Here is a 9318-nt window from a genome sequence, read left to right as displayed (position 1 = left end):
TGTTGGACGGCTTCTCATGGCAGTCAAGCACAGTAGAGTTGTAGCAGAGCAGCAGCAGGAAGCCGGAGCAGTCGGAATGTCAAACGGACGAGTAGAAGCTTGTAGAATTGTTATGTTCAAAGCTTTAGTCGAATGCCTCTTTTATAAGGGATGTCCCATAATATTGAAGGCGCCTTCAATGCCCATGTCTATGCCTTAAAAATCGGCTTCTTATCGTCGACAACGTCACTGCCTTATATGACCGAAGGCACCTTCCAAGCACTCGAATGCCCCTTCAATAGCTCTGCTCAAGATATTTTTCGTCTCCTGGAAGACGCCTCGTGTACTATTCACCTGAGGCCTTTTGTGCTTCCTTTGTCCTACAAAATGTGTGAGTCCAACACAAAATTATTTAACCTGCAGAACAAAGTTAGCACAATAATAATGTAATTAATTTATAACTTAGGCATGCCCTCCATACTAGGATCTAGTTAAGGTCTTAATATAGATTTTCGAAATGGACCTAAATTGAACCGACACATACTGCCCCCTCAACCGAGGCACGTCCTCACTGAGTCACTCTTCTCCAGTGACTTACCTCCACTTACCAAGTGTCAAGTTACCTCCTTGACATCCAATTTGGCCCACCAGGTCTTCCTGCCGGAATCACATATTCGAACTTCGCCAATCAAGAATCGAACATCCCGATCTCCTGCCAGAATCGTACATCCAGACTTTAATTCATTGGGAATCGTGTTGGTGCAATATCCCTAGGTCAAGGTTGACCAAGTTGACTAATCTTGAGTTGACTCAAGCTTGAGTCTTGATGTTTGGGTTTCGATTTTTGACAATATGTGAAGATTGCAGGTGCAATCGTCCGATTAGGGAGATTGTTGATGTAATTCCCCCTGGTCAAGGTTTGACCAGTTTGATGTGAGGAAAAGTCAATTAGGTCAAGGCTGACCGGATACTTGAGTAGGAAAGTCCTAACTAGAGGTTAGGCAAAAGTAAAAGTCCCGGTGAGTGAAGCCGGACAGTGGGAAAATCCTAGTGAGTGAAACCAGGTGAAAATCCTAATGAGTGAAGCTAGGTAAAAGTTCTGGTGAGTGAAGTCAAGCAGGTGAAAGTCCCAGTGGGAAAATCCTGGTGAGTGAAGTCAGGTGAAAACTTAGTGAATAAAGCTAGGTGAAAGTCCTGGTGAGTGAAGTCAGGCAGATGGAAAGTCTTGGTGAGTGAAGTTAGGCAGATGAAAAGTCCTAGTGAGTGAAGCTAGGCAGATGGAAAGGCCTAGTGAGTGAAGTCAGACACATGGAAATCCAAGTGGGTCAAGGTTGACCGGACACCTGGTGTTGGGAAGTCCAAGTAGGTAAAATGAGCGACTGGATACTTGATATAAGAAAATCTAGATCGGTCAAGGGTGACTGGACATCTGGTGAAAGAAAGTCCAAGTGGGTCATGGAGGACCGGACACTTGGCACGAGACGGTAAGTCCAAGTGGATCACGGTTGACCGGTCACTTGGCACGAGGAGAAAAGTTCAAGTGGGTCAAAGTATTGACCTGAAACTTGGTGAAGAAGTCCTAGCAGGTCAAGGTTGACCGGATGCTATGCATGAGGAGTTCCAGCAGGTCACAGTTGACCGAATGTTGGATTTGGGAACCCTTGAGCTTGAGTTAAGCAAGTCAAGGGAGGTCAATCGATCAGTCGATCGATTGAATCGAAGCCCAATCGATCAGCCGATCGATTGGGAGAGTGCTGCAATAAACAGCAGCCTAATCGATCGGTCGATTGATTAAGAGTCTGAATCGCGAGCACAGAAGCATCCCCAATTGATCAGCCGATCGATTAGGCACCGCCAATCGATCGGTCGATTGATTGGAGTTGGAATTCTCACACGACATGAGGAAGGCTGAATCGATTGAGCGATCGATTCAAGCCTTTTCCAGCGAGAACACAGAGGCGCTCTAAGTGTAGGGGAAAAGGGCACTACAAGAGTAAGTGTCCTAAATTGGCCAACAAGAAGGGCCAAGTGGCACCTAAGGGCAAGGAGAAGCCCAAGAAGACCCCCCCCCCCCCCATGACAAAGAAGAGCAAGAAGCACATAGTGTGCTTCTCTTGCAATAAAAAAGGGCATTACCGGAGTCAATTGATACAGGTTATGATAGGTCGGCCTATCGAATGAAGAAGGAGTCATAATCGAGAAGGATATGAGAGGTATATAGCCAATATACCTTCGCGCGCTCAGTCTGGCAAAGCCCAACAGAGCATAAATGTGCTTAGCTTGATAGAAGCTCGTAGTATATTATCGGCCAAGTGAAGGCCAAGCAAGCACCAAGGTGCCTTCATGCGCTCAGTCAGGCAAAGCTCAACTAAGCGTAAAGGCATTTAACCTTATAGAAACTCATAGTATATTACCAGCCGAGTGAAAGCCGAGCGAACACCAAGGTGTCGTCACTCGCTCGATTAGACAAAGCCCGACCGATCATAAAGGTATTTAGCCTTATAGAAGCTCATAATATATTACCAACCGAGTGAAGGCCGAGCGAGCACCAATGTACCCACATGCGCTCGGTCAAGCAAAGCCCGATCGAGTGTAAAGGTACTTAGCTTTATAGAAGCTCGTAGTATATTACCGGCCGAGTGAAGGCCGAGCGAGCACCAAGGTGGCTTCACGCGATCGGTCAGGCAAAGCCTGACCAAGCATAAAGACATTTAGCCTTATAGAAGCTCGTAGTATATTACCGGCCGAGTGAAGGTCGAGTGAGCACCAAGGTGCCATTACGTGCTCTATCAGGTAAAACCCGACCGAGCATAAAGGTACTTAGCCTTATAGAAGCTTGTAATATATTACCAGCCGAGTGAAGGCCGAGCGAGCACCAATGTGCCTACACACGCTCGGTTAGTAAAGTCTGACCGAGCATAAAGGTACTTAACCTTATAGAAGCTCGTAGTATATTACCGGTCGAGTGAAGGCCGAGCAAGCACCAATGTGCCAACACGCGCTCGGTCAGGCAAAATATGACCAAGCGTAAAGGTATTTAACCTTATAGAAACTCGTAGTATATTATCGACTGAGTGAAGTCCGAGCGAGCACCCATGTTCTTGCATGCGCTCGGCTAGGGAAAGTCTGACCAAGCGTAAAGACATTTAGCTTTATAAAAGTCTGTAGTATATTACCGGCTGAGTGAAAGCCAAGCGAGCACCCATGTGCTTGCACACGATCGGTCAAGTAAAGTCCGATCGAGCGTAAAGACATTTAGCCTTACAAAAGCATGTAGTATATTACCGACCGAATGAAGGCCGAGCAAGCACCCACGTGCTTGCACGCGCTCGGTTAGGCAATGTCTGACCGAGCGTAAATGCATTTAGTTTTATGGAAATTTTTAATATATCACCAGCCGATTGAAAGCCTAACAAACACCAGTGTGTGTATATGTGCTCGGCCGGGTAAAACCCGACCAAGCGTAAGGGCACTCAGCCTTATAAAGTGTATAAATACTCTCAGTCAAAACATGCTTAGCAGAAGGTATTCTCAATATATACACGATCGGCTTGAATGATCGGTCGAGACATGCTTAACAGAAGCATATAAGTATGACAGCTTGGCAAACTTGGTGGGAAATATCTTCTAGAAGCTTCTTCAATTATAATGGCGTGTTCATATGCATATATCATCATAAATATGAGTCACAAACGATAAAATAGGTACATCTGGGGTACCAAAAAGATTCCTTAAAAAAATTATTGCACGAAGTTCAGGAGATGACTTCATCTCATAATAAAATCTAACAAACTGGGGACCACTTCATGACTACGGAGGTTACATGAGGTAGTATAAAAAGGGCGTTCCTCTTCGATGGCAAGGTACACAAGTTCTAGCATCTAGACTCAGTTTCAAAGTACTTCAGTTACTATTTTTTTTCTTCTTCTTCCACCCTTGAGAGAGAAACTGACTTGAGCGTCGGAAAGCCTAGTCAGGGATCCTCACCCCGGTCTTAGGTTGGTGCAACCTTAGGTCAAGGTTGACCTGGTTGACCCGACTCGAGTTGACCTGACTCGAGTTGTATTTTGATGTTTGACGAGAATAGAAAAGTTGTATCTTGATGTTTGATAAGAATACAAACTTAGGAGATTGTGGGTGCAACCTTCGGTCAAGGTTGACCTGGTTGACCCGACTTGAGTTGACTTGTTTCGGTAAAGTCCAAGTATGGAGACTTGGCACGGGAAAAGTCCAAGTATGGAGATTTGGCACGGAAAAGTCCAAGCAGGGAGCTTGGCACGGGGAAAAGTCCAAGTATGGAGACTTGGCACGGAAAAGTCCAAGCAGGGAGCTTGGCACGGGGAAAAGTCCAAGTATGGAGACTTGGCACGGAAAAGTCCAAGTAGGGAGCTTGGCACGGGAAAAGTCCAAGTATGGAGACTTGACACGGAAAAGTCCAAGCAGGTAGCTTGGCACGGGAGAAGTCCAAGTATGGAAGCTTGGCATGGGAAGTCGGAGAGGGCTCGGCAGCTCGTTCTCCGGACTAGGTCAAAGAGGGCTCGGGTGCTCGTTCTCTGGACCAGACGAAGTCGGAGAGGGCTCGGTAGCTTGTTCTCCGGACTAGGTCAGAGAGGGCTCGGTAGCTCGTTCTCTGGACCGGATGAAGTCGGAGAGGGCTCGGTAGCTCGTTCTCCAGACTAGGCAAGAGAGGGCTCGGTAGCTCGTTCTCTGGACCGGACGTGGAAGTCGGAGAGGGCTCGGTAGCTCGTTCTCCGGACTAGGTCAGAGAGGGCTCGGTAGCTCGTTCTCTGGACCGGACGAAGTCAGAGAGGGCTCGGTAGCTCGTTCTCCAGACAAGGTTAGAGAGGGCTCGGTAGCTTGTTCTCTGGACTGGATGAAGTTGGAGAGGGCTCGGTAGCTCGTTCTCTGGACTAGGTCAGAGAGGGCTCGGTAGCTCGTTCTCCGGACTAGGTCAGAGAGGGCTCGGTAGCTCGTTCTCTAGATCAGAAAGGCTTTAGGGTTTAAGGGTGGGAAATTAGATCGGTCTGCAGACCGATCCAGTGATACACTGGGTCATCTGATCGATCTGGTGACCGATTAGTAACCAAACAGATTGGGAGAAGGAATGGCCTGATCGGTCCACAGACCGATCAGGGCTCTGGCAACCAACTCTCTGTGAGAGTTGGGATCGGTCTGGGGACAGATCAGACTAGGGCCTGATCGGTCCACAGACCGACCAGAGATCGCGGCAACAACTCTCTGTGAGAGTAGGGATCGGTCTGGGGACCGATCAGCCTAGGGCCTGATCGGTCCCCTGACCGATCAGAGCTATCCTGGACCGATCAGGGTGGAGTCTGATCGGTCCAAGTCTAGCCGTTGAGACACAACGGCTAGATTTCTTCTTTCTTCTTCTTCGCAGGTTCATATAAATCAAGGGCCTCTACAGTAGAGTATATTGCTAGTCCTTGCTCTTCCTCCTTACTGCGATTTGAGCTTTGCTGAAGCTTCGTGTGAGCTTCCCTCGACTGGTTGATCAGCTGCTGTTGGCATCATCCGTGAAGTTGCTGCTTCATCAACGGACTCCAGTCGACGAGAAGAAGGCAAGCAAACTTGGTAGAGTGTATTTACATTCATATTATCCATTGTTTCTTGCTTTATTTCTTGTACTCCTTTATTGCAGTTGCAAAAGAGATTGTGGCGAGGTTTCTCCACCCAGAAGGAGTATTTATTAGCCGGTTTTCCGGGGTCTCATCCACCGATGGATTTATAGGATTCGTCCACCTTACGGACACGCCGAGGAGTAGGAGTATCATCTCCGAACCTCGTTATATCATCGCGTTTGAGGTTTGATCTTCTCCACTTTTGTTTCTACATTGTAGTTCCGCTGCGCTAACCTAAATTGTAGGAAGAAACGATAATTTGAGGTCGGCTATTCACACCCCCCCTCTCTAGCCGCTATCCGAAGGTCCTAACAATGACTTCATCTCATAACAAACTCTAACAAACTGGGGACCACTTCATGACTACGGAGGTTACATGAGGTAATATAAAAAGGGGGTTCCTCTTCGATGGCAAGGTACGCAAGTTCTAGCATCTAGACTCAGTTTCAAAGTACTTCAGTTACTATTTTTTTTCTTCTTCTTCCACCCTTGAGAGAGAAACTGACTTGAGCGTCGGAAAGCCTAGTCAGGGATCCTCACCCCGGTCTTAGGTCACTAACGCTTTGTTGGTTTGTCTCACTGTGCGTAGAATCACTGAGGGGTTCTTCCATATCTTCAGAGGGTCATTTTCATCAGAGATCATCGTTCGCCGGAGCTAGCGCACCATCTCGCAAATTTCAGACAAGATCATCAATGTTCTAAGGGGAGGAAACCAGCCAAAGTCAAAGGAGAAAGCTCAACTCAAGGGGGAGCTCTCAAGAGCAAACCCAATGTATCATTTATTGAGCCTATTCCTTTAAGTCATGATAAAAAGCATGCTAGGTCTAGTTTATATCATTTTAATGTTATTTATCATGAAAATAGAAAATATGATAGAATTAAGGAAAATTATATAGTTTATCATGCTTAAACCACTCAATCTAAGGCTAGAAAGATAGATAATAAATTAGGTAATAACTCTAAGGACTTTAGATATAAGTCTAGAAAGAGAAATGCTCAAGGGAAAAATGAAAAGTCTAAGGATTTAAAGATGGAAAACCAAGCCTTGAGATCAATGTTTGACAAATTGGAAAAGGCCTTTAAAAGAATGGAAAATATTCTAAAAGGGCAAAATGAGTATAACCTAGGTTAAGGAATACAAAAGTCATCAAATGATCATAGAGGTTTGGGGTACAAATCTAAGGCTAAGAAGGATGTGACTTCATACCATAGGGTTTCATATAGTTATGAAATCAACCCTAGGTCTAGGGGTCAAGTTAAAGATACAAGAAAAGTTATCCCTAAAAGTATTTTTACCAAGACCAATGTGACTAAGACTTCTAAGAAGTCAAAGAAAGTCATCAAGAAGATTACAAGGGAAGTTATCCCTAGAGTTGGCCTAAGTGAGTCAAATGTGACCAAGGCTTCTAAGAAGTCTAAAAAATTCATTAAAAAGTATCTAGGGAAGTCATTCCTAGAGAAAACCTAGAGCATCAATAGGCTTTGGGTTTCGAGGAATATATTCTCTATACCCTAGATGGGTTTAGAGAGTGTCAACTCTAAATGGGTGGGGTGGTTAACCTAACCTTGATAAAGTTGACACTTGGAGGTATTTTCAAGGGTTTTGTTAACCTTTAAAAATGAAAAGGATTAATTGTTTACTCTTTGAAAGAGTAAAATGTATCAAAATTTGAGGAATTAGATTTAATTTAAAATTGGCACAAATGAGGAAAACCAAAAGAAATGCCAAGTTGGGAGTTTGACATTTTCTTATGAAAATAAGAGCAACCTAGGATGATTTTATTAAGTTTAGCTAAAGTTTAAGAATACTTAGATACATAATCTAAGTATATTTATTTATGCTAATTGTCATGATTGTTTGTCCATCATATGTCATGACATCATATGTTACATTCATGCTCATTATGAAAATCAAACAAAAATATCATGTCATGTCATACATATATCATGTAACTATAGTATGCTTTCTTTTAAAAATTACTTATTTTTTATGTTTGTCATAAAACCATCATGCATTATTTTTAAATTTCTTATAATTAAGGACAATGACATTTACTAGCAAGTGACATCCTAGGTGGATGTTTATGAATTATAATGTCTAGATAGATATGTATGATCCCTAGTTTAGGGTAAAACTAAAATCTACATCTCATAAAGAATATAAGTTGACTTATATATGTTTTAGTGCACATTAGATACAAGTGAGATGCTAGGATGATGAACAAGACTCAAGATGTTGATTTAGTGCATCTATTTGAGTTTTGATTTCATCAAAATACATAGTTATGTGTCCTCCAATCATTAGAAAAGCTAATGTACAAGTCATATGTATTAAGCCCAAAGAACATGGTTGGAAATTAGTTTTGAAAATAAATTTAAATATACTTTGGAAAACCTTGGTGAATGCTATTTTTAATAGTAATCATCATTGAAAAGTAAGACACAAACTAGAAGAAAATATTGAAGTTTTCAAGTTTGTGTCAATCTTTGAAAATAAGGTCTATTTTTTTAGAAAACTATTTTTCCATGATAGTATATGACCTAAATATTGTCTACAAGAATTTTTATGATCTTTAGAATTTTATAGAATTTTTAGGGCATTTCTAAATTTCGGTTGAAATCCATTTTCAAGAAATTAGAGCTTCAATCGACCAGCTGATTGATTGGAGTGTCTCAATCGATCGGGGGATCGATTGAGATGGGTTTCCCGTGAGCAGAAGCTCACTGAATCGATTAGCCGATCGATTCATTCATGCCTGGTTCGATCAGTGGATCTATTCAAAGGCATTTTCTATGAACAGAAGCTCATGAAATCGATCAGTGGATCGATTGAAATGACTTCAATCGATGGAATCCCAACCCCAATCGATTGAAAAGACTAATTTTGGTTGCACAAGTATGATTTTAGCACTTTAAGCCATTTTTTATCTCGGTAACCATTCCTAAAACCCTTGGAATATATTTATATACATTTAAGGGTGATATTTTTGTTGAAATAAGAATGGTTTGGTTAAAAGTAGACTAAGTGGAAGTTTAGGTTGAGGTTTGCATTCAAATGTTGATAATTGAACCTCAAAACTTCAAGTTTTAGATTTCCTAAAGGTTTAGGATTCCAAGTCATTGTTGGTATAATAACAGAAGTTTGGAGCATGTCTTTAGGGGGAGTCACTCTTTAAGAACATGAAAATTATTTTGTTTAAATACCTTAGAAGGTGGTTAACCTTCATTAGAAAAAATGTTCTAGTATGAGCATTATGAAGTTGTTTAATGCTCAAGGGTGACATTGCATATAATGAAGGGTATGAGATCTTCATTGTAGTGTTGTGAACAACATATAAGGTTGTGAATCACGTATGAGTAACTCTTCCGGGGGAGAGTTTTTGATGTATGTCAAAGGGGGAGAATGTAGGGTTTAAGTTAGACCTTCATTATCCAAAGGGGGAGTTTGCTCTCTAGGAAAGGGACGGAATGAAGGAAATCCTCATTCATACTTTAGCATGAAGAAGAAGTTGAGGCTATGAGATTAGTCTAACTTAAAGGTATTGTTAAGCATCAAAAAGGGGGAGATTATTGGTGCAATATCCCTAGGTCAAGGTTGACCAAGTTGACTAAGCTTGAATTGGCTCAAGCTTGAGTCTTGATGTCTAGGTTTCGATATTTAACAATATGTGAAGATTGCATGTGTAATTTTCTTATTGCG

This window comes from Zingiber officinale, chromosome 10A, assembly GCF_018446385.1.
Source record: "Zingiber officinale cultivar Zhangliang chromosome 10A, Zo_v1.1, whole genome shotgun sequence".
Lineage (NCBI taxonomy): Eukaryota > Viridiplantae > Streptophyta > Magnoliopsida > Zingiberales > Zingiberaceae > Zingiber > Zingiber officinale.
The sequence above is the reverse complement of the archived record's forward strand: the minus strand, read 5'-3'. Positions refer to the sequence as shown.